Source organism: Pseudorca crassidens, chromosome 4, assembly GCF_039906515.1.
Source record: "Pseudorca crassidens isolate mPseCra1 chromosome 4, mPseCra1.hap1, whole genome shotgun sequence".
In the NCBI taxonomy this organism is placed as follows: domain Eukaryota; kingdom Metazoa; phylum Chordata; class Mammalia; order Artiodactyla; family Delphinidae; genus Pseudorca; species Pseudorca crassidens.
The window spans coordinates 117242810-117267560 of NC_090299.1; the positions used below are offsets into that span (position 1 = coordinate 117242810).

The window sequence follows — 24751 nt, forward strand, 5'->3', positions numbered from 1 at the left end:
GCTTTCATGAAAAATGATCGTTAGAGATTAACAAATGTTCTTGGAAATTTTAAAAAGTATGATTGCCAAAATAAAAAAATCAATAGAAAATCTTAAAAAATAAAATGAATGAATTTTTCAGAAAGTAAAGAATAAATAGAAAATATGATGGCAGATTTAAGGGACAAGAAGTATTACTCTAGAAAGTCTAATATTCATCTAAAAGAAGAAAGAGACATAAAAATAAGAAATATGAGAGCATATCTTGGATCTGAAGAAAGACATGTGTCTTCAGTTTGAAAGTGTCTACTGAAGTTAATCAAATTGAGTGTATTTTAAGGAACACACTTAGGCATATTTCTGTGAAATTTCTCAACAGGGATCAATAAAAATTCCTTATAACTTTCAGAAATTAAAAAAATATGTACAAAGTAATGATAATCAGATTCACACCAGATTTCTTTCTCTTCAATAGCTAACGTACTGAGAGTTCTGTTAGAAAGTGATTTTGCACATAGAATTCCATTCTACAATCTGGAAGGATTCAGATACTCTTTCCACCACTAATCTTTTCTCAGGGGTGGGTAAGGGAGGAACTACTTGCGTGTTATTCCAGGAGCCGGAAACTTAAAAAAAAAAAAAAACAGGAAAAAGGAAGAGTATGTGCCAGGAAACAAAAACTATTCAAGAGAACAATAAAAAGAAATCCCAGGGTAACAGACCTAGTTATAGAAAGCAATCAGTCCAAATTAGAAGAGGAGGTCAGAAGGCTCCTTTAAGACTATCTTTTAGAAGAATAGGATACAATTTTCTCTATGGATAATATGATTGAAAACTGGAAGTTCTTAATAATATAGTGAATAGAAATCTCTATTGTGAAAGAGAAGAGCAAATTGAAATTAAAATAAAAGAAACAAATATACAGAAGGTCATGGCCCAAATACGGTGCAAATAAAAACTATGAGTGATTTTGAGCACTTGGAGGAGTAAAAGGAAAGATAATTCATTTTTTTTTTCTTTTTTTTTTTTTGCGGTACGCGGGCCTCTCACTGTTGTGGCCTCTCCCGTTGCGGCGGAGCACAGGCTCCGGATGCACAGGCTCAGCAGCCATGGCTCACGGGCCCAGCCGCTCTGCGGCATGTGGGATCTTCCCGGACCAGGCCACAAACCCGTGTCCCCTGCATCGGCGGGCAGACTCTCAACCACTGCGCCACCAGGGAAGCCCAAAGAGAATTCATTTGATCTTGATGTGTGTAATGTTCTAATAAAAGCAGGGGTTTAGTGCATTTTCCTTTCTCTAGGAGTCTATTCAATTAATTAGTTTTAGAATTAATAGTAATTACATAATTATCATGTAGTAAATACTGTTTCTTAGGTTCTAATTTTTACAAATGCACTGAAATTTTAATTATGCTTACAGAATGGGATGTAAAGTTGTAAACCTTGACAATATGCATGTGATGGTAAAGCTGACAGATGTCATGAGATGGAGAGAGAGGATTAATGGTACTTAGATGTTTAAGAAACAGTACCTAAGGTTAAAAGAGCAAGAAAAAAATTTAAGTGTGTAACTTTATAGGACTAGTCAGTGGAAAAACTAAAAATTAAAAATATAACCAATACATCTAGATAATGAGGAGTGGTGGGGGGAGAAAAAGAGGAGTGATATATGGGAGCTAGTTCTTAGTAGAGGCAATTGGTGCCATACCTAATCCATAAAGAAAGTACATGGATAAAGTTGATAAATCAAGTGGATGGCTAATTTTATGTGTCAACTTGACTGTCTATGGAGTGCTCAGATATTTGTCCAAACATTTTTCTGGGTGTTTCTGTGAGGGTGTTTTGGGATGAGATTAACACTTAAATTGGTAGATGGAGTAAAGAAGATTGCCTTCTCTAATGTAGGTGCGCCTCATCCTATTAGTTGAAGGCCTGAATAGAACAAAAAGGCTGATCGTTCCCTGAGTAAGAGAGAATTACTTCCGCCTGGCTGCTTGAAGTAAAACGTTGGCTTTTTTTTTTTTTTTTGCCTTGTACTCCAACTGAGACATCAGCTCATCCTGGTCTTGTGCCTGCCTTTATTTATTCATTTTTGGCTGCATTGGATCTTAGATGTGGCATGCGGAATCTTCATTGAGGCATGCGGGATCTTTCATTGCGGCGCACAGGCTTCTCTCTAGTTGTGGCCTGCGGGTTTTCTCCTTTCTGGTTGTGGCATGCAGGCTCCAGGGTGCGTGGGCTCTGTAGCTGTGGTTTGTAGGCTCCAAAGTGAGTGGGCTCTGTAGTTCGTGGCACACAGGCTCTCTAGCTGAGGCACGCGAGCTCAGTAGTTATGGCACACATGCTTAGTTGCCCTGCGGCATGTGGGACCTTAGTTCCCTTACCAAGGATCGAACCCATGTCCCTTACACTGTAAGGTGGATTCTTTGCCACTGGACCACCAGAGGAGTCCCCCTGCCAACCTTTAGACTGAAACTAAACCATCACTTGTTGACTCACCCTGCAGATCTTGGGTCTTGTCAACCTCCATAATCATGTGAGCTAATTCCTTACAATAAAGCTCCATCTATCTATCTTTCTATCCATCCAGTCTATTGGTTTCTCTCAGGAACCCCAACCAATACACCAAGAAATATAGGTATTTATATATCCTTTAGACTTATTGTAATATCACCAGAAGATCTAAAAACTGAAACGAGAACTTCTAAAGCATGGGACTCAAAAAGGGATTTAGATGGGGAGACTAGACTTGTATGCCATTATAATGTTACTTTCTCCTCTGCATGCACTACTTTATAAAAATAGTAAAATACTGTGCCTAAAGAAATATATATTTTAAAATTATACATTTTATTCCTGACATTTTTGAAATATGGTTTCCAAAGTTTTAGTAAAAATATCACACAGCTAGTCACAAGATGTCAAAAAGCATACTGCCTATGTTTTCTTCTAGGAGTTTTATGGTTTCGTCTTACATTTAAGTCTTTAATCTATTTTGTGTTTATTTTTGTATAGGTGTAAAAAAGTGGTATAGTTTCATTTCTTTGCATGTAGTTGTCCAGTTTTCCCAACACCACTTTTTGAGGAGGCTATCATTTTCCCATTAGGTATTCTTGCCTCCTTTGTTGTAGATTAATTGAACATATAAATATGTTCATTTATATGTTACTTTTGGGCTGTCTATTCTGTTCTATTGACCTAAGTGTGCTTTATTATGTCAACACCATACTGTTTGGATTATTATAGCTTTGTAGTACAGTTTTAATTCAGGACGTATGATACCTCCAGCTTTTTTCTTCTTTCTTAAGATTGTTTTGGTTTTGGCTATTCGTGGTCTTTCGTGTTTCCATACAAATTTTAAGATTATTTGTTCTAGTTCTATGAAAAATGCCATGGGTATTTTGATATGGATTTCATTGAATCTGTAGATTACTTTGGGTGGTATGGACATTTTAACCCTTGTGCACTGTTGGTGGGAATGTAAATTGGTGCAGCCACTATGGAAATCTGTGTAGAGTTTCCTCAAAAGATTAATAATTGAACTACTATACAACCCAGCAATTTCACTTCCAGTCATTTATCTGAAGAAATAGAAAACACTAACTGGAAAATATATATTCACTCCAATGTTCATTGTAGCATTATTTACAATAGCCAAGATATGGAAGCAACCTAAATGTCCATTTTTAGGTGAATGGATAAAGAAGATGTGATATACATATACAAGAGAGTTGAACCTGAGGAAATACAGATTTCAGGGTGTTTTTGCCATGTCATTAAGCACTATACATCACAGTTAGCCTAGTAATATGGCAGATTTGAATAAAAAGGTCAGTATGAAACTGTCAGAAAAAATATGAGTTAGCAATATATCAGTAAGCATTAGACTAGGATGCATCAATGGAAATTGAAATACTATAAAAATGGGCAGTGGGCTGTTAATATGTATATTTCTGATGTGGTACTTCTGTACTCAAGTTCAGAATGATTGTTGTCCTAGAGGTCATGTAAAAGCTGTGACAACTAACTCCCTTTTGAATCTGTAAGTCCTCAAGTGATGGATTCCTTGTACCACCTGAGTCAAGCCATAATATCTAGTGGAGATACAGGAATGCAGGTTATCTGGGGACTTCTTATCCATTTTAAGCATCCAGGAAGCACATAATTTATTTCAGTAAGAACAAACAAAAACCTCAGGAAAATCCCAGTGCCATGCTCACCCTAGGAATTTGAATTTATAAGGCATATATATATATATGTGATCAGACCCTCTAATGAACCTTGTCAAGAAAACTACTCTGAAAGAGTTAATTGTTCATTCCTCCGAATTAAATGGACTGTTCTATAGTTAGAGATTTTTAAAAACACATTGCTTCTCCTATTAAGTCTTATTGTATCCAAGTGCTATAAAGCAATGGTTATATGGGGCTGAGGAAGGTGTGTCAATTGCTATCACTGTGAGGATATATCTGTTAGGAATGTTCCACCTTAGATCCCAAGACTTGTTGGTCAGGAACATGCCAAGTTGCACATGAAAGGGATTTATTATGACCTTATCTTGTACCCTTGATTCTGCCAGCCCTGGTAGGCATTGCTTCATCTTACAGCTCTTACACAGATGTCTAGTTTTCTTGCATCCAGCCACTATTCCATTAGTCCTGATCCCAGAGACTCAGGTGTTAGAAAATCCCAGTTGTGTTTAAACCATTTTTGAGGGTGCTATTGAGTCCCCTGTAGCAAAAATCTATGAGATTTGGGGTGAAAAGATCATTACAAATAGAAATAATAAAATCTAACTTTTTACTATAAAAATGTAGTGTTGAGTAGCCTTCATGAACACAGTCAACAATTATGTATGCCATATGTTACTGTGCATGGTATTACTTCCTCACGATATTAATCATTTTACTCCCCAAATTTCTCCTTAGAATGTCTTCACTCCTGTAGCTAAATTTTTGTGCCCTTTCTTATTTTAAAGGGCAAGGTGAAATTGAATATGGAAAAGAAGGCTGTTTGGATAGGCAAGCGTGTTAACATTGATTTTACTTCATGGTGATATATCTGTTGTAGGTAGAGTTACATAATCTAATCAAAATTAATACTGAATGCAAGAAATTTTGAGAATTCAAGAACTACTGTAAAGAAAAATTTTGCTTTGCAAATATCACTATTTCAGTTCCTTATTTCCTTCACATGTTGGAGAAAGATATTTGGGAAATAGAGTAAATTAAGGTGAAAATTTACCAAGTGAACCGTATTTGAACAACCAAGATTTTTTCATTTGGTACTAGAATGGTTCTCTAGCACCCCCTTTCTCAGCCCCCTCTCATTCCCAAATTAATTATGGCTTCTCATCTAGAGATAGGACATCTGTGACTATCATCCCCAATGTAGGAGCCCAACTTCTTTGATACGCTCTGTGTTTCCCTCACCAATCTTTCTTTCTCCATCTTTTTATCCTTTTTCTTTTCTATACCATAAGCCAGTCTTGCCTCATTCATGGTGCAGGTATCCAGGGGGTATAGCTCAGGAGTAGAGCATTTGACTGCATGGTGTAGGTATCCAGACCTGAAACCAAAAATATCTAGTTGACATAAACGAGTCAACCAACTCCCATTAATCGAGCAACTACTGGAAACCTATTAGTGCCTGTCCCTAAAGCACTGATTCCCAAACTTGAGTCTTGGGTCTATAGGTAATAAACCTAAAAATAACATTGTGCACAGAATAGCTATTTATAATTCAAAATATTTATCTGAAGCAGCATGCTTTCCTATTATAAGACTGTACAGGCCAACTGAAGCATAATTTATTTTTGACTAGAGATATATTAATTGTTTGTTGTAACACAAATGATCTCATATGGATCACCAGCTCCAATTGTATGAATTTTGGGAATATCTTATCGCATATTTAGTTGATTAGGTTGTGCATAAGAAAAATGGAAAAATGCATACTTAGTACGAACTTGTGTAAATGTTAAGGAGAGTATTCTGAGGCCATAGAACATTGAAAATCAGTGTTCTAGAGAGCTTTTATTTGTCTTAGCCTCCCAGAAGCAGGGGCAGTGACTTTGAATGTGGACTATTCTGTGGGCACTGGTTTTCTCCCTTGATTCCTTACTCAGATGCTCATGGGCAGATGGTTTTCCAAAAAATATCTCTCAAAATCACTATTCCATGTTAAAAATGTAGATGGATGTAAGAAAATGGTATAATGATGATGTGATTTATTATTTTGAAGAAAAGCCATCCTTTCATTGAAGCCTATTTCAGATAAAGTATAACCATGGTTCATTAAACATTGATTGGGGAAACTATTGCCACACAGTAATGGATGGGATGCTCTGCTCCCGTATTATTTTGGAACATGAATGGAGATATAAAAATAAAAAAGAATTCCTTCTGTTCAGGGAACTTCTTCACTTTTTTATAGTCTTACACTCAAGACATTTTCTGCCTTGCCTCCTTTTATTAATAAAGAGGGATGGCATATTAATATAAAACAAATATTTTGGAAAATTACATTTCTTTATTCAATGTAAAGTAGTGTGGTAAGAATCCCGAAGCTTAATCTCCTTATATGCCTGTCTCTTTCATTAGAGCTCTAAAACAGTGGCCATCTTTATAAATTTAACTCTAAGCTTAAAATTAGGAAATACTGCTTAAAAAAAAAGTGATAATGGAAACAAAAGGTCTGCCTCAAAATATATGAATTATAACTCCTAATCACATGATCATCACCTATACATCATCTAACTTGATATTTAAAAGTGTCCTGTGTCTCCTGTGTAAAAATAAAATTGTTGACAGTCTTATGTTCTTGTTTACAAGCTTTTTATTTTGGGATAGTTTTATATTTACAGAGAAGTTACAAAAATAAATAGAGAGTTCCAGTATACCTTTCACCTAGCTTCCTCTAATGTTAATATTTTATATAACTATGATACATTTGTCAAGACTAGGAGATTAACATTGGTACATTACTATAACTAAACTGCAGAGTTTATTTGGAAGTTCCAGTTTTTCCACTAATATCCTTTTTCTTTTCCAGGATCCATTCAAGGATACCACATTGTACTTAGTCATTATGTTTCCTTAGCCTTCTTTTGTCTGTGACTGTTTTTCATACTCTTGACTCTCTAATGGAATTTATTATGTACTATATTTAGTTGGCCTACAAGCTTTTTATTTACCAAATGTTCAAAGAAGATTTTTTTCTTTGTTTTTGATTTTCAGACCTTTTTCTTTCCCTATTAGATCCAAATTTCTTTGTATGCACTCAGATCAATGTAGTTTGTTTTTTTTGTTTTCGTTATTTATTTTTTTTTGGTGTCTTCATTATTTTATTCTCAGCCATGCAAATTCTCCTCCCCACTCAGTAATGTTTAATAATTTGTACACTATGAAATAGTGGGAAGCTGCCTTCTGTTTAAAGTTGTGGACCAAAAGAATTTCTCTTCTGAGAGAAAAGCAACTGTCTCCTGAAAAAAAAAAATTGACAATTGTTAAAGTCTACCCCAGAAAATAGTGAACAAAAAAATATTGTAAAGAGTTGTCAAAAAGAATTTGAGTGTGGAGATAAATTCCCATTCCCAATGAAAGGTTGGTGTCAATCAGGTTGAAATTGTCCAGAGATCTGCTCAGATAATGCCTGACTGCAGTTAGTAAAACATTATGGGGACATGTGGTGATATTTATACATAGAGCCATTGTATTTTCACAAATGGCTTCAATAGGCTCCTCTGTATTTTGGCTTGTATTTGGCATATTATAAGCCAGTCATCACAGCCCACATATGATATGCTAAATGAGGAACTTGAACCAGTGATTGTCTTTCTTTCACGAGGATGTCTTTATTGAACCTTTAAGGATATCTAAGGTTAAGACCATCACCACTATTATTTCTCAAACTACAGTTTCCAAAGATATGTGACTTTTTTCATGAAGTTGAACAGCAAGCAGTTAGTTTCCTTCCTCCACCCCACCCTGTTGCAGATGGGCAACATTATTATTAACATGAAAACCAGTCATTGATTCAGAAACACTACATTGGTGATAAGATGGCAGTTTCCTCAGACAAAGGCACCACTGATTTCTTTAATGAGACTAAGGACTGGATAAAGCAAAGTTCTGAGTCAGAGTCAGTCAAGAGGTCATGTTTTGTTCACATGTGGTTCAGAGTAAGATTCAGTTCAATTTAGCAATAATTGAGTAATAAGAGTGTAATGCCAGCTAATATTTTATAAGATGTAAACTCCTACTTTATTTTAACTTAATAATTGTTCTATGATACGTAAATCTAAACTTTACATTTACACAAACAAATTGATACAAAGAAACCTAAGAAATCATGTCTTCAGATACAGTATATTTCAGGACCTTTGAACCATTTTATTTTCAATTCAATGAACACACATGTCCAATAACTTTGATTTCCTCCTTGCACAAGTTTCCTTCTAAGGAGTTTGTATATGCACACCTCTTTTTATGTATCCCCTCATAAGATATACTTTCCATGCTTACATTTTCCTATAAAAGCAGACTCAAACTTTTATAATGTACAGTGAGGGGAGACACTGTTCTTTACAGCTGACTCATCACAAAGGTTTCATGATAAATGTATAACTTAGTTGTGTCAGTTAATTCTCACATATCATTTTGATGGCTATTATAATAAAATATTTATGCAAATTACTTAAATATTAATAAATAAAACCACAATGTCAAAAGAGAAGGTTCTAATAAGTTTTACTTTAAAGGTTATCACCTTTTCTTGCTCCATCTCCTTTTATCATATTACATGGGAAGAATAATAGGAAAATGCAGTTTCTCAGACACAAAGAGTAACCAGACTGGCACAATAATACCCGAAATTGCTTTGAGTAATACTGAAAGCAAATGAACTTCTACTGATTTTTTTATTTATTGATTCAAATGCTGTAATGTGAAAATTCTTAAACTGTATATGGAATGAAGCCTTGTAAGAACTTGGGGTTAGGAAAATATGTCATTCTTGTGTTAATGATTCCCACTGACACTCATACTGCTAAATTAATTTTTTTACTTCATGAATTTTCCTATTTAAAGCTTTCTCTCTGGTCCTTTTCAATTGGCATAACTTATTCTCTATGTGTGTATGTGTGTTTAAGCTAATATAATTTGAATTCAATCAGCCAGTAATGAAGTTCTAAAAGTTACCTGCCTAGTTTTCAAAATGCTTAAGATCATGTTTTCCTGGTGATGTAGCTTTGCTGAGGGGGCAAGAAAGAAGAGATGGTGAGAAAAGCCATGAAAACTAGGGATGGTAAGTTTTTAGTTGACACAGACTCCTTACTGAAGGTTTTTCCCTAAGCTCCCATCTAAGGCATAGGCCATCTGTTCATGCTGTTCTCTTTTCTCACCTCAGAGTTATGAGAAAGAAGAATGATAAGAGACAGCACCAGAGTGGAAGATAATAATAAGTGTGATTATTAGTGAGTAAAGATCTATCCTGCCAACCACACCCACTTTTATTCTCCCATTGAGGTACACCAGAGATAGTTGTTTGTTTGTTTGTTTTTACTTTTAGTAAATTTGGAGAACAAAGGATAACAAAATAGCATATTGAATAATTTACATGTTTCATAATCTTTGAGAATTCTGTCAGTCACAGTGTTGGTCCCTTCTGGTTTAATATTCATTAGATGTGGAGCTTTTGGCTTCTACTTATATTCTCTTTAGAGAGCTAAGCAACCACCCACATTCTTTATGACTTTGCCTTTATTAAAGACAATATCTTTGGTAATACAAACCTTTCCTGTGTTGGCCTTCCCTCCCAAACTGAAAACAAAATCAGGCTTTAGAGTATATTCCATGCCAAATAATTAGTGTTCTTTTCACTTAAGTGAAGGATTTGCATTCCTAAGGACTTGTGAAGTGAAAGACACTTAGTTCACTAGAGTCTGCTCAATTCACTGAAATACCCCATGGTAGATTGTTACAATTATAAACACAGTGAATCACAACTCTCAGCATCCATACACCTTTGCATTGTGACTTGGTTGCTCTTTTAAGTAAGAAGTGAAATCTGTTTCTGCACACTTTAAGTCTGGGCTGGCCTTGTGATTTACTTTGATTAATAGAGTGTGGCACAAGTGACAGTGCAAGTTCTGGAGCTTAAGCTTTAAAATGTCTTGTAGCTTTATTCTTACTTACTGGAGCCATCCTGCAAAGAAATAAGACCAGCCTATTGAGAATGAGAAGTCAAATGCCAGAAAACCAAAGCTTCCCAATAGATAGCCAGCATGATCTGCCACATGTGAATGAGACCATCTTGGGCTCTCCAGCCCCAGCTGAGCCATCAGATGACTACAGCTATGTGAGAGATCCCAAATGAGACTAAAAGCACTACTCAATTTGTCAACCCATATAATTGTGAGAAGTAATAAAGCTTTGTTATTTTAAACTGCCAAGATTTGGGGTGGTTTTTATACAGCAATAGATAACCGAAATAATCTAGGACAGAGAACAATCAAGGAGTATGGCTCCCACCTCCAGGGAGTCTAAGACTGAGACAAAATCCAAATTGCTCTTCCATAGTTGTAAAATTTCTTTGTCTCATGTTTCTGCAAAAATTTATGTAATTTTGAATTCTGTTCAATGATATGTTTATTTTGACCCAGAAATAAATTTAAGAATTTTTCTACCACTAATTATAATGGATGCTCAAGAAAAATATGCTTTATTTGTCCTGTGGCAACATAACCCCTGGCATATGTCTCTGTATCTCAGTTTGAATAGTATAGCATTTCTAACATATAGCTATTGTAATGCAAAGTATTGGAAAAGAAGGTGATTTTAATTGTCTATCCCTTGTAGTTTTGCCTGAATGTTGTTTCTTTCATCATTTGTGATGTGGCACGCTCTCCTGCAGTTTCTCTTTTGTATCCTTGAATACAATTGAGTCTTAGTTATCTAATTATGGTCAGTGTTCATAAGAGACCCCAACAACAGCCTCCAGACCTGGTTTTGGTCAGTTCTCTACAAACCTACAGCTTTTTTTTTTTTTCCTGAAAAAAAGGTGACCTGTTTATTTCTGTTGTTGCTACAAGAAATTAGTTGTTGCCTAGCAACCATTTTGCCTATCAGCCTCCTAAAGCAGGAGGGGTTGCTAGGTAATTCGCTTTACAGTTTTTTCAGAAAAAGTTAGACTTATCCAAACATATTCTAGGTTTGGAAAATTATCCTGGAAGCATCAGGAAAACAAAGAAAAAGCCAGGGTGTGACCTGACCTTACAATAAGCCAGTTTGCCCTAGTTCTGCTATTACATTATTGAAATACACCCATACTGGTTGGTAAATAGCCACTGCTCTGATTCAGATGGGTGTTTCCCATCCCCAACAAACTCATTCCTTCTTCTGAACTAACCTCTGCCCTCTACTTCCAAAGAGTTAGGATCTGGAACCATAAGCCTCTCCTCCAGAACTCTGCTTCAGCCATTCTTGTTGTTAAACACTTTTAACATCATCCAGGAAATGATCATATTACATAGTTCAATTTAGTTTGTTTGTTTTTTTTTTTTTGCAGTATGCGGGCCTCTCACTGTTGCGGCCTCTCCCATTGCAGAGCACAGGCTCCGGACGCACAGGCTCAGCAGCCATGGCTTATGGGCCCAGCCGCTCCGCGACATGTGGGATCCTCCCGGACTGGGGCACGAACCCGTGTCCCCTGCATCAGCAGGCGGACTCTCAACCACTGCGCCACCAGGGAAGCCCTCAATTTAGTTTTTATCAGAATAATTGGCAAACAGATAAAAGAAAGTATGAAATAATAAAAAGAGCATGAGACTATTAGTAAAAGGTTTGTTATGTTATGACTTTAGAACTAACCAGTTGAATAACATTAATCTGCTCTATCATGTCCACATCTGGGTCACGAAGGAATAATCTCTAAAACCATGATCTCTAAAGCCATGATCAGTACAAATATTTTTATGAGTCTAGGTAATAATCTCTATATTTCAAGCTGAATTATATCGTAATTTAGAAAACATGTAGTATTTAATTAAAATTAAGTTCAAATTGCAATGTCAGTGGGTGACATAAAGGCAAGAAAATAAGCAAAGTGATTCTGCTGGTAGAGGCTAATTATAAACCTTTGAGAGAAAATTAGAAAGCTTTCATAGGCAGTAGAATGAAGGGAAAGAAATGATTGTTTGTTGTTGTATATTGATTCTATTTTTAGGCATATGGCTCTGAGGTGATTTTATAATTGAATTTATTAAAAAAGTAATTGTAAAATGACAAACCTTATTATAAGAGTTTAATTTAGTAATAGTAAATAATTCTCTTCTAGAAGAGTGAGATGATGTATTTGATAGCTACTGCATCTTGCTTATTAATAAGCAAGTGTATCTTGCTTATTATGAATATTTAATTTAGAGAATATCTTTTGATTTATCTACATACAGTAATAGTGATGACTAAATAAAGTTTTATTTAAAAATATTTGAGGCTGGATGTCAACAAAATGACAGGGTAGGAAACTCCTAGTCCTTGTTCCTCCATGGAAACATCAATAAACAACTAGAAATTGGCTGAACTAACCTTATAGGAGTCCAAAAAACAAACATATGAATAAAAATAGTATAATTGAATTTAATAATTCATTATAGGGGGACAGCAGCAAATTTGAGTAGGCAGAAGAAAGAATTAGTCAACTTGAAAACAGAACAATTGAAATTATTGAGTCTGAAGAACAGAAAGGAAAGAGATTGAAGAAAAGTAAACAGAGTCTAAGGGATTTGTGAGATACCATCAAGTGAATCAAGGAAAAGAGAGAAAAGGGCAGAGAGGTTATTTGAAAAATAATGGCTGAAAATTTCCCCAAATTGGGGAAGGACATGAATCTACAAATCCAAAAGGTTAAATGAACACCAAGTAGGACAACTTACAGAGACCCACATTGAGACATATTATAATCAAACTGTCAAAAGCCAAAACAAAGAGAGAATGTTGTAAGCAGAAAGAAAAAAGCAACTTGTCACTTATTAAAAATCCTCAATAAGGTTATCAGCAAATTTCTTAGTAGAAGTCTTGAAGGACAGAAAACAGTGAGATGATATATGAAAGGTGCTGAAAGAAAATAATTTCAATCAAGAATTCTATATCTGGCAAAACTTTCCTTCAAAACTGAGGGGAAAATTAAGACATTGCCAGATAAACAAAGCTAAGAGTAGTTTATTACCACTAGATCTGCCTTACAAGAAATGCTAAAGAATACCATGCAGTATCTCAAAGCCATATGAAATACAAAGATTTCCAATAAAAGTTAACTGTATGAATAAAGGTAAAAACCAGTGTTATTGTAATCTTGGTTTATAACCCCACTTTTTATTTTCTAGAGAATTTAAAAGACAAATGCATTAAAGCAATTATTAATCTTTGTTAATGAGTACATAATGCATGAAGATGTAATTTGTGCATCAGTGATCTAAAGTTGGGGTGGAGCTATGTAAGAGTAGAGTTTTTTGTGTGCAATTGAAGTTAAGTTGGTAATCATTCAAATAGAATGCTATAACTTTAGGATATTATATATAATCCTCACTGTAACCACTAAGAAAATATCTAAGGGATATACACAGAAGGAAATGAGAAGGGAATCAAAAGGTGTCATGACTTCACTTATATTAAATACCGAAAATAGTCAAATCTATAGAGACAGAGGTATAATAGTGGTTACAAGAAGGGGAAAAGGAGGTTATATTAATATTATTTAATGGTATTTCAATTTGGGATTATGAAAAAGTTCTGGAGATAGATAGTGGTGATGGTTGCACAACAATCTGAATGTCCTTAATGCCACTGAATTTTACACTTAAATATGGTTAAAATGCTAAATCTTATGTTATGTGTGTTTTACCACAGTTAAAAAACTAAACGAAAGACATGAAATGAGAGATCTAAAAATAAGAGCTATTATTTCTGGAACATTTATTATGAACGCCAGTGACTTCATACTTTTCATACTACTTTACATACATACAACTCATTCAATTTAATAATTACATCTGGTAAATGTTTTATCATGAGGAAAAAGATCAGTAAATCAAGTCTCAAAAAGTTAAATATTTCGCCCAAGGACAATGCAGGATAGTGGAAAAAAAAAAGGGATTTAACTTTCCATTGGTCTGAGTAAAAACCCACTGCCCCTGAAACTTCATTGAAAAAGGAAAGAAATTGAGGGGTGGGGCATGTTTAGGAAATTTATGATAAACTATGAAATTAATATGCTATTGGAAATGTTTAGAAACAAAGTAACAGCATGTGATTAGTAATTCTAAATGTTTGCATATGAAATAATTGTGATTGTGAAATATTCCAGTTTATTTTCAGAAGGGAAAATAATTTATTAATAAAATTGACTTTACTCAAGACCGCTCTAATTCACAATATAATGTTTACTTAATGGGAATTAACCTCTTGATTGATGTGGCAGAGGCTCCCAGATGCTCACCCAAATTGTGTGTTCTCTTCTTCCTGTGTGTACTAGATGATACTTCCCAGCCTCCTTTGTGATTAGGAGTAATCATGTGATTGAGTTCCAGTCAATGGATTATAAGAAGTAGTATGTATTGGTCTGGTCTCTAAAATTCTCCTATCAGTATCTTCCATCTATTGTTTTCCTTTAGCTGTTGAGAATAGACATAATGTCTAAGGTGACCTTGGAAGCTACCAAGGTAACAGAGCCTCTGTCATCATGCATCTATGAATGACTGTAGAATAAGATTGTCTTACCTACTCATTCACTCATCCAATACTATCTCATGATCAAGAAATGCACTACTATTATGTTTGAGCCAATACAAATTTATGGTCTTTTTAGAATAGAACTTAGTCCACTCTAACTAATATAGTTAAAATAATAATAGCAATAATAATTACTGGTATTTTACCTGTTATTAGGTATTTTATTCTGTGTAGTTCTTTTAATCAAAATTATAATGAGTACGAGTGGAGAAAATAAGATTATAAGCTTTTTTGAAGGGTATATCAATTAGGATGATAGACACAAGACCAAAATATAAAATCTATGATATTTAATTTTTATTTACATCTAATTTAACCAGTGGGATGTTGTCTTAGTCAGTTCTGTCAGCTATAACAAATTGCTATAGACTGGGTGGCTTAAACAACAAACATATATATCTCACAGATCTGGAGACTGGGAAATCCAAGATCAAGGCACCAACAGATTTGGTGAGGACACTCTTCCTGGTTTGTAGATGGCCCTCCTTTCATTGCGTCCTCACATGGAGAGCAGAAAGAGGAAGGAAGCTCTCTTGAGTTTCTTCTTATAAGGGCACTAATCTCATCATAAGGACTTCACCCTCATGAACTATTACCTGTCCCTGCCAAGGGCCCCATCTTCATACCATCACATTGAAGATTAAGGTTTCAACATATAAATTTTGGGAGACACAAACATTCAATCCATAGCAGATGTCAACTCACTGATGGGAAGGTCTTTTTTGTGTTATGTTGCTCTAGTTCTTAGCAGAATGCCTTGTATGTGGTAGGTTTTAATAAATATTTGAATAAATGAATGAGTGAATAAATGAACAAACAAATGAACTAATTGACTCTTCATGGGACCTTGGGACAGAGTTCTTAGTCTTTTGGTACCTTAGGTCCTCTAATATGAAAAGTTTCCAATCACTTCAAAACTATGGTGATTCTACTGAGAAAATATTATTTAATCATGTTCTACAAAGCATTTTGTTTAGAGAAAAACTGTCTAAAGAAACAAATTTTAAAATAGCCTAGAATGTGTATATAATTATATTCATATTCAGCTTGCAAAGCATCTACCAAAATGTTGCACAAGGTGTACTTCTGAATAGATATTAGATTTCCTAGTTCCACTGAATTCTTTTATTAAAAGTTTTCATAGGATGTGAACAGATGCCTAATTTGCTAATCTATCACAAAGTACACTAAGATTATGAGGTGATGAGTTTGCCTCCATTATTTTATTGTTTTTGAAACACTGAAAAATAATCGAGAAATAGAAGAAGCAAAAACTTACTATTCTGTGAAATTTTGAAGAGTTACATACTTTTTAAGAAATGATTTATTGATCAAAGCAAAAACAGTTATAAAAATGATGAATACCTTAATTTCTTTTGCTCTTTTTACTTTGGAATTTTTTTGCTCTTTTTACTTTGGTTTCTGTATTTTTCTTTGCAAGCAAAGTAATTTTCATTTTTAGAAGTTTGATTTGAATGTATTTTTATATCTTCCATGTGCTGTATTATCATGCTCACTTCTTCCAACTTCTTGAACATAAGGAATACAGTTATAATTTCATTGTCCTTGTCTACCATTTCTGTCACGTCTGTAATTTCTAGGTCAGTTCCAAATGATTGCCTTTTTTCCTACTCATTATGGATGAAATTCGCTTGTTTCTTTTTACATGATTACTGATTTTTTTTTTTTTTTTTTTTTTGCGGTACGCGGGCCTCTCACCGCTGCAGCCTCTCCCGTCGCAGAGCACAGGCTCCGGACGCGCAGGCCCAGTGGCCATGGCTCACGGGCCCAGCCGCTCCACGGTACGTGGGATCTTCCCGGACCGGGGCACGAACCTGTGTCCCTTGCATCGGCAGGCGGAAGCTCAACCACTGCACCACCAGGGAAGCCCACTGATTTTTTAATTGGATGCCATACATTGTGAATTTTACCTTGTTGGATGCTGAATATTTTGTATTCCTAAAATTACTGTTGAGTTTTATTCTGGGACACAGTTAAGTTACTTGGAAACCATTTGATCTTTTTGAGTCTTGCTTTTAAGCTTTGTTAGGTAGAACTAGAACTATACTTATTCTAGGGCTGGTTGTCCCCTCTATTGAGGTAAAATCCTTCTGAATATTATAGGCAATGTCCTGTGATTTATGAGGTTTTCATTTTCCCTCTAATCTTTTTGGGTGTTTCTTTCCTTGGCCTTGGGTATATACCTCACACTTAGTGCTCAGCTGAAGACATGAGGGGGGGTCCTCAGGTTTTGGTACTCTCTTTTTGCAGCTGTCTCCTCTTTTTTCCTCTCTATGAACTCTCACTGCCTTGGGTTCCCTGAACTCCCAGTGTCTTATCTTATGAGTCTATCAGGCATAAGTTCTCCCTTCCTGACTCACGATCTATAAAACTCTCTAGGCACTAAGCTGAGTTAGTTGTACGGTTCACTTTATTTTTTGTCTCTTAGAAATCACTGTTTTTTTTTTTTTCATTTGTCTGATATCTAATGTCTTGAGAATTGTCATGTTATATATTTTGTCCATTTAAAGTTTTTTTTTCAGAAAAAAGATAAATTTATTCCCATCTTTCCTGGAAAAGGAAGTTTCTAATGATGTTATTGAAAATACTAGAGTCATGCAATTTTGGGTAAAGCATATTGGAGAGGCTAAATAGAAAAAGAGCTCAAGATTTGGAGGGAGAAGATGTGGGTTTTGTTGTCCCTGAAATTTTTGGCAAATATGCTCACAGAACAATGAGAGCATAGAAGAGAGGTACTTCATTAAGCCTAATTAGAAACTAACTTTTCAGAGTGCACTTTATGAAATGTAGTTCTGTTCATGGTACTTCTCTGTTTAAACCTTTCAAATGACTCTCCATTATAAAAGAATGTAGCCATGAGGGGGTGGAGAAAGGTTGAAGTCTCTAATTTGGAATGTATGACTGAGAATAAGTTGTGTGTATGTGTTGTAGTAGTTGTGAGTGATGCTTGGAAAAGGGTGAGAAGAAATGAAGCAGGAGATACCCTAAGATTTGTCTGAAATTCCCAAATCACAAATATTTCCAAAGCAAGTCATTCAAGGATGACTAGCTTAAAACAAAACAGTTGTTTCCTTCTTATTAATTAGTGCCGTTTCTTTTCAGCTTAAAGAAGTTCCTTTAACATTTCTTGTAGGGCTGGTTTAGTGGTGATGAACTTCTTTAGCTTTGGCTTATCTGGGAAACCCCAGATCTCTCCTTTCTTCTTCAATCTGAATGATAACCTTACTGGTTAGACAATTCCTGGTTGCAAGTTTTTTCCTTTCAGCACCTTGAATATGTCATGCCACTCTTTTCTGGCATGTAAAATTTTTGTCGAAAAATGTGCTGTCAGCCTAATGGGTTTTCCTTGCACATAACAAATTATTTTCCTCTTCCTGCTTTTAGGAGTCTCTCCTTATTCTTAATTTTTACCATTTTAATTATAATGTGTCCTGCTCTGTGTCTCTTTGGGTTTATCTTATTTGGAACTTCGGGCTTCCTGGACCTGGATGTTTGCTTCCTTCCTCAGATTAGGGAAACTCAGTGACTATTTCTTCAGATAATTTTTCTGGACATTTCTCTCTCTTTTCTCTCTGTGACCCCTATAATGTGAATGTTATTCCACTTGATGTTGTTCCAAAGGTCCGTTAAGGTATCTTCATTTTTAAAAATTCTTTTTCCTTTTGCTGGTCTGGACGAGTTCCATGGTTTTGTCTTCTGGCTCACTGATTTGTTCTTCTGCTTCATCCATTCATTTTGTTAACCCCTCTAGTGTATTTTTCAATTTAGTTATAGTTTCTGTTCGGTACTTCCTTATATTTTCTTTTTGTTGCAGTTCTAACTGTATTCATCCATTCTTTTTGTGTGTTCAGTGAGCATCTTTATGACCATTATTTGGAACTCTTTATAAGGGAAACCATTTTATTTAGTTCTTTTTTTAGGTTTTGCTTTATTCTTTTCATTGGAACATATTCTTCTATCTCCTCGTTTTGCCTATTTCTCTCTGTTTCTATGTATTATTAGGTGTATTAGCTATCTCTACCAGTATTGAAGGACTGGCCTCATTTAGATGTCCTGTGGGGCTTAGAAGCACAATCTTGCCTGTCCAGCCTAGCCAGATGCTCAAGAGTTGTCCCCTAGGTGGATTGTGTACACTCTTTTGTTGTGGTGGCTTTGAGGCTGTGATGGGGCACTGGTGGGCAATACTGGCCCCTGGACTGGATGTGGGACTTGGTGGCTCCTGCCATGGGGTGCTAGTGGTGTGGGCTATTGCTTTTCAGTGGGGCCTGCTCTGTGCCACTAATAGGTAATGTGGAGAATTCCAAAATTGTGCCTGCCAGCATTGGTATTAACAAGGTTGCCTAAGATCACATAAATTGCTCCTGTCAGTGACTCAGTCCCTAGGGAGCACCCCAACTGGTTCCTGCCTCTACAGCAGACACTTCAGGATTGGTAAGTGGGTCCCCTTCACCTATTGTCCATACACTTTTCAGTCTGGTGTTTTTGTGCTGGTTTTTGGGTCAAGCAAGGTTGTGTGTGTCCTTTAAGAGCAGGTTTTCTCTTACTTGCAGCTCTGTAGTGTTCTTGGATGCATTCCTGTTGGTTTTCAAAACCAAGTGTTTTGGGGCATCATTTCTCCTGTGAAGGATACAGGGTTTGGGGTACTTGATGTGGAGTTCTTGAATCCTTCTCTTCTCAGGGAAAAGATCTGTTCCTTTGTGTTTTCTCCTGATTGTTGATTACTGTGGTCTGGGTGTGAGTTTTTCCTTGGTGAGCCTGTATCTCTGCCTTTCCTACCCATCTCAATGCTGTCTTTTTGCATTTTGCTGTGGAGAGTCTGTTCATCCAATTACAGGTATCTTTCCAAGGGGATTATTTCATATGTAATTGTAGATTTATTGTATCTGTGTGTGTTGATGGGAGTGGCGTGAGTTCAGGATCTTTTTATGCCCTATCTTGAACTGACTTGTACTTTTCTCTCAAACTTGTAGAAAGCAATTAGGTCAAATGCTAATTTTTAACATATGCCTAACCTTTCCAAGAAATTTTGTTTTGCTTATAATATATAAGCAAATGTAGGCCTTATAAAGCCTTAAATGTTAAATGAAGACCAATGTGAACAGAAATTATGTTTGTAATGCTTTCAACAATGAATATGAAAGCATATTGGGGGAATAAAGAAAGCAATATTGGATTTTATAGTTAAATTTTTTCCTGCATGGTGGCAAATAATGAATACTCTTATATTGAAGAAAAATATACAAATTTGACATGGCAAAACATGTTCAGAATATTAATTATAAAACATAATGAGGAGGCTTGGACCTACAAGGTGGCGGAGGAGGAAGATATGGAGACCACCTTCCTCCCCACAAATACATCAGAAATACATCTACACGTGGAACAACTCCTACAGAACACCTACTGAACGCTGGCAGAAGACCTCAGACTTCCCAAAAGGCAAGAAACTCCCCATGTACCTGGGTAGGGCAAAAGAAAAAAGAAAAAACAGAGACAAGAATAGGGACGTGACCTGCACCTCTGGGAGGGAGCTGTGAAGGAGGAAAGGTTTCCACACACTAGGAAGCCCCTTCACTGGTGGAGACAGGGGGTGGGTGGGGGGGACGAGGAAGCTTTGGAGCCATGGAGGACAGCACAGCAACAGGGGTGTGGAGGGCAAACTAGAGAGCTTCCCAAACAGAGGATCGGTGCCAACCGGCACTCACCAGCCCGAGAGGCTTGTCTGCTCACCCGCCGGGACAGGCGGGGGCTGGAAGCTGAGGCTTGGGCTTCAGTTGGATCCCAGGGAGAGGACTGGGGTTGGTGGTGTGAACATATCCTGAAGGGGGCTAGTGCACCACAGCTAGCTGGGAGGGAGTCCAGGAAAAAGTCTGGAGCTGCTGAAGAGGCAAGAGACCATTTTTCCCCCGTGCACAAGGAGAGGAGATTAAGAGCGCCGCCTAAATGAGCTCCAGAGACAGGCGCAAGCCGCGGCTATCAGCGCAGACACCAGAGACGGGCATGAAACTAAGGCTGGCTGCAGCCACCAAGAATCCTGTTGCAAGCACAGGTCACTCTCCACACCTCCCCTCTTGGGAGCCTGTGCAGCCCGCCACTGCCAGGGTCCCATGATCCAGGGACAACTTCCCCAGGAGAACACATATCACACCTCAGGCTATTGCAATGTCATGTTGGCCTCTGCCGCCACAGGCTTGCCCCACATTCCATACCCCTCCCTGCCCCCAGCCTGAGTGAGCCAGAGCCCCCTAATCAGCTGCTCCTTTCACCCCTACTGTCTGGGTGAAGAACAGATGCCAGTGGGCAACCTACATGCAGAGGAGGGGCCAATCCAAAGCTGAATCCCAGGAGCTGTGCGAACAAAGAAGACAAAGGGAAATTTCTCTGTGAAGCCTCAGGAGCAGCGGATTAAATCTCCACAGTCAACTTGATGTACCCTGCATCTGTGGAATACCTGAATAGACAACGAATCATCCCAAAATTGTCAGTGGACTTTGGGAGCAACTGTAGACTTGGGGTTTGCTGCAAGCAACTGACTAGTTTCTGATTTATATGTTTATCTGAGTTTAGTTTTTAGTGCTTGTTATCATTGGTGGATGTTTATTGGTTTGGTTGCTCTCTTCTTTTTTATTTTAATAATATATTAAATTTTTTTATTTCATTTTATTCCTCCTTTCTCCCTTCTTTCCTTCCTTCCTTCCTCCCTTCCTCTTCCTTCCTTCCTTCCTTTCTCTTTCTTTCTTTCTTTTTTCTTTCTTTCTTTCTCTTTCTCTCTCTCTTTCTTTCTTTCTTTCTCCCTTCCTTCCTTCCTTCCTTCCTTTCTTTCCTTCTTTCTATCTATCTATCTATCTATCTTTCTTTCTTTCTTTCTCTTCTTTCTTTTTCTTCTGAGCCATTTGGCTGATAGGGTCTTGGTGCTCTGGCCGGGTGTCAGGCCTGAGCCTCTGAGGCAAGAGAGCCAAGTTCAGGATATAAGACCACCAGAGACCTCCCAACCCCATGTAATATCAATTGGCGAGAGCTCTCCCAGAGACCTCTGTCTCAATGCTAAGATCCAGCTACACTCAACGACCAGCATGCTCCAGTGCTGGATACCCCATGCCAAACAACTATCAAGACAGGAACACAACTCCACCCATTAGCAGAGAGGCTGCCTAAAATCATAATAAGTTCACAGACACCCCAAAACTCACCATCGGATGCAGTCCTGCCCACCAGAAAGACAAGATCCAGTCCCACCCACAAGAACACATACACCAGTCCCCTCCACCAGGAAGCCTACACAAGCCACTGAACCAGCCTTTCCCACTGGGGACAGACACCAAAAATAATGGGAACTACGAACCTGCAGCCTGCAAAAAGGAGACTTCAAACACAGTAAGTTAAGCAAAATGAGAAGACAGAGAAATACACAGCAGATGAAGGAGCAAGGTAAAAACCCACCAGAACAAACAAATGAAGAGAAAATAGGGAGTCTACCTGAAAAAGAATTCAGAGTAATGATAGTAAAGATGATCCAAAATCTTGGAAATAGCATGGAGAGAATACAAGAAACGTTTTAACAAGGACCTAGAAGAGCTAAAGAGCAAACAAACAATGATGAACAACACAATAAATGAAATTAAAAATTCTCTAGAAGGAATCAATAACAGAATAACTGAGGCAAAAGAACAGATAAGTGACCTACATAACATACAAGAGAATCCCCATAAGGTTAACAGCTGATCTTTCAGCAGAAACTCGGCAAACCAGAAGGGAGTGGCAGGACATAGTTAAAGTGATGAAGGAGAAAAACCTACAACCAAGATTACTCTACCCCGCAAGTATCTCATTCAGATTTGACAGAGAAGTTAAAACCTTTACAGACAAGCAAAAGGTAAGAGAATTCAGAACCACCAAACCAGCTTTACAGCAAATGCTAAAGGAACTTCTCTAGCCAGGAAACACAAGAGATGGAAAAGACCTACAATAACAAACCCAAAACAATTAAGAAAATGGTAATAGGAACATACCTATCGAAAATTACCTTAAATGTAAATGGATTAAATGCTCCAACCAAAAGACATAGACTGGCTGAAAGAATAAAAAAACAAGACCCATATATATGCTGTCTACAAGAGATCCACTTCAGAAATAGGGACACATACAAACTGAAAGTGAGGGGATGGATTTCCATGCAAATGGAAAACAAAAGAAACCTAGCATAACAATTCTCATATCAGACAAAATAGACTTTAAAATAAAGACTATTACAAGAGACAAAGAAGGACAATACATAATGATCAAGGGATCAATCCAAGAAGAAAATATAACAATTGTAAATATTTATGCACCCAACATAGGAACACCTCAATACATAAGGCAAATACTAACAGCCATAAAAGGGGAAATCGACAGTAACACTTTCATAGTAGGGGACTTTAACAGCCCACTTTCACCAATGGACAGATCATCCAAAATGAAAATAAATAAGGAAACACAAGCTTTAAATGATACATTAAACAAGATGGACTTAATTGATATTTATAGGACATTCCATCCAAAAACAACAGAATACACATTTTTCTCAAGTGCTCATGGAACATTCTCCAGGATAGATCATATCTTGGGTCACAAATCAAGCCTCGGTAAATTTAAGAAAATTGAAATCGTATGAAGTATCTTTTCCGACCACAACGCTATGAGACTAGATATCAATTACAGGAAAAAATCTGTAAAAAATACAAACACATGGAGGCTAAACAATGCACTACTTAATAACCAAGATATCACTGAAGAAATCAAAGAGGAAATCAAAAAATATCTAGAAGCAAATGACAATGAAAACACGATGACCCAAAACCTATGGGATTCAGCAAAAGCAGTTCTAAGAGGGAAGTTTATAGCAATACAATCCTACCTTAAGAAACAAGAAAAATCTCAAATAAACAACCTAACCTTATACCTAAAGCAATTAGAGAAAGAAGAACAAAAAAACCCACCCCCAAGTTAGCAGAAGGAAAGAAATCATAAAGATCAGGTCAGAAATAAATGAAAAAGAAATGAAGGAAACAATAACAAAGATCAATAAAACTAAAAGCTGGTTCTTTGAGAAGATAAACAAAATTGATAAACCATTAGCCAGACTCATCAAGAAAAAATGGAAGAAGAGCCAAATCAACAGAAATAGAAATGAAAAAGGAGAAGTAACGACTGACACTGCAGCAGTGCAAAGGATCATGAGAAATTACTAGAAGCAACTATATGCCATTAAAATGGACAACCTGGAAAAAATGGACAAATTCTTAGAAAAGCACAAGCTTCCAAGACTGAACCAGGAAGAATTAGAAAACAGAAACAGACCAGTCACAAGCACTGAAATTGAGACTGTGATTAAAAATCTTCCAACAAACAAAAGTCCAGGTCCAGATGGCTTCACAGGCGAATTCTATCAAACATTTAGAGAAGAGCTAACATCTATCCTTCTCAAATTCTTCCAACATATAGCAGAGGGAGGAACACTCCCAAACTCATTCTATGAGGCCACCATCACCCTGATATTAAAACCAGACAAAGATGTCACACACAAATACAGGCCAATATTACTGATGAACATAGATGCAAAAATCCTCAACAAAATACTTGCAAACAGAATCCAGCAGCACATTAAAAGGATCATACACCATGATCAAGTGGGGTTTATCCCAGGAATGCAAGGATTCTTCAATATATACAAATCAATCAACGTGATACACCATATTAACAAATTGAAGGAGAAAAACCATATGGTCATCTCAATAGATGCAGAAAAATCTTTTGACAAAATTCAACACCAATTTATGATAAAAACCCTCCAGAAAGTAAGCATAGAGAGAACTTACGTCAACATAATAAAGGCCATATTCGACAGCCTCACAGACAACATCCTCCTCAATGGTGAAAAACTGAAACCATTTCCTCTAAGATCAGGAACAAGACAAGGTTGC

General features: G+C 36.7%; 1 protein-coding gene across 1 annotated transcript in view; it reads left to right on the forward strand.

Annotated features, from left to right (window-relative positions):
• Positions 1-24751, forward strand: part of ARHGAP24 (Rho GTPase activating protein 24) — a 771185-nt gene that overhangs the window by 87441 nt on the left and 658993 nt on the right. The gene's annotated exons all lie outside the window — the stretch shown is intronic.